This window comes from Notamacropus eugenii, chromosome 2 (genome assembly GCF_028372415.1).
Source record: "Notamacropus eugenii isolate mMacEug1 chromosome 2, mMacEug1.pri_v2, whole genome shotgun sequence".
In the NCBI taxonomy this organism is placed as follows: domain Eukaryota; kingdom Metazoa; phylum Chordata; class Mammalia; order Diprotodontia; family Macropodidae; genus Notamacropus; species Notamacropus eugenii.
In genome coordinates, this window is record NC_092873.1 from 471288788 (window position 1) to 471290972 (window position 2185).

Genomic DNA, 2185 nt, shown 5'->3' on the forward strand with positions numbered 1-2185 from the left:
TATCTGTTGTACCACCTAGCTTTCCCATAGTAATAAGTACATACCCTTAATCTTACTACATAGAGCCCATTGAAAGTTTGTTTTTCCCTGACTCAAAATACTCCTGTGAGCTTTGAAGAACCTGGCACTCAATACCTGAGTAGCAAGACCTCAGAAAAAACTGGCCAGGATTACAAACTTGCAAAAATATGTACAGAACCTAACTCTAATGCCAAGTCCCAATCTAGGGAGTAAAACTAGAAGGAATAAAGAAAATGGATAACAACCCATTATGATGCCAAGAATACCCAAGAATAAACATCGTAGATGATAACTCTAGAACTCATAAGGAAGGGTTGTTATCATTAGGATTATCTCATAAGGATAGCCTTTAAGAAAGCATAGCTTAACCATAAGATCAAACAGAATTTCTCCATGAAATAAGTGAAGAATTATTTTAGTATTAACATTATATAGATAACATGGGAGAGGAGATAGGACAAGGAGATAGGAGAGACAAAGACAGAAAGAGACAGAAGAGAAAGGAGAGAGACAGAGAGAGAAACAGAGAGACAGAGGAGAAAGGAGGAGAAAAAAGACAGACAGACAGACAGAGAGACAGACAAAGAAAGAATAGAGGAGAGAGACAGAGAGTGACAGAGAGACAGAGAGAAACAGAGAGAGACAGGGAGAAAAGAGGAGAAAGGAGAAAGAGGAGAGGAGAAAGGGGAGAGAGATAGACAGAGATAGAGAGAGAGAGACAAAAAGACAGACAGAGAGGAGAGGGAGAGAGAGAGAGGCATTGAAGAGGAAATGAGAACTTTGAAAAAGAATTAATAGTTTAGCATAAGAAGTACAAAATCTTACCCAAGTAACAGACTCTTTGAAAATTAAAGTGGACCAAACAGAAGTTAATGAGACTATGAGAAATACTAAAACTAGGCCAATACCTAAACTCTTGGGTGTAATGCCCAAAGCCCGTTGCTGCCCCACTGTAGGTACAGTCCATGTTAAAAAGCTCTGAATAGTCCCTTCCCTGTCTCCCTTATCTTACCTTTACCCTCCTGGTCTCTCTCTCTACCCTATTGAATCAGTTTCAACATTTGATTGGTTCCACCTCCACAATGTCTCACCCCCTCATCACTGGAGTCAGGCCTTCTGCACCTTTCACTTGGATTCTCACATCACTCTCTTAATTGTCTCTTCTGCCTCAGTTTCTCCCCACCCCAACCCATCCTCCAAAAAGATATTGTTCCTAAACTCTGATATTCCTAAAAATACAAGCTGCTCCCCATGTCAATAACCTGCTCAAAAAGCTTCCCTGGTTTCCTATTGGTTCTAGGATAAAAATACAAACTCTTTTATTTGGTACTCATAGCCGTTCATTGTTTGACTCCAGCTTATCTTTCCAAATTAATTTCACAATACTCCCCCTCACACACAGCGTGTTCCAGAAAAACTGGCTTAATTGATGTTCCCTGTATAGAACTTTCCATCTACTGCCTCTGTCTCCCATGGGGTTGGAACACTCTCCATCCTCACCTCTGCCCAGCTCCTTTCAACACTCAGCACAAGAGGTACCTCAGGAAAGAAACCTTTCTGCAAATCTCCCAGTTATTAGCACTCTCACCAAAAATGACTTTCTGTTTGTTCTGTCTATATTTGGTATTTCTTTATGTCCTTGAAGCAAAATATAGGCCTCTGGAGAGGCCTACATAACAAGTCTTAAGACTTGTTTTCTTAGTGTTTCTAGCACCTTTAAGAGTTCTTGGCACATAGTAAGGGCATAATAAATGCTTACTCTCCAAGTCTGGTCTTTGACATAGCCTTATAGAATATTTAAGCTGGAGGAGACTTTAGAAATTATCTAGCCCAGTGGATAGAATGCCCTGACTGGAGTCAGGAAGACTCATCTTCCTGAGTTCAAATCTGGCCTCAGGCACTTACTAGATGTGTGACCCTAAGGCAAGTCACTTAACCCTCTTTGCCTCAGTTTCCTCACCTGTAAAATGAGCTAGAGAAAGAAATGACAAACCCCTCCAGTATCTTTGCAAGAAAACCCCAAATGGAGTGATGAAGAGTCAGACACAACTAAAAATAACTGAACAACCAAAGTCCAACCCCCACATTTTACAGGTAGAGAAACTAAGTCTTAGAGAAGGGAAAGAATTTGCCTAAGGTCACCCAGGAGTAGAGTAGGGTCATT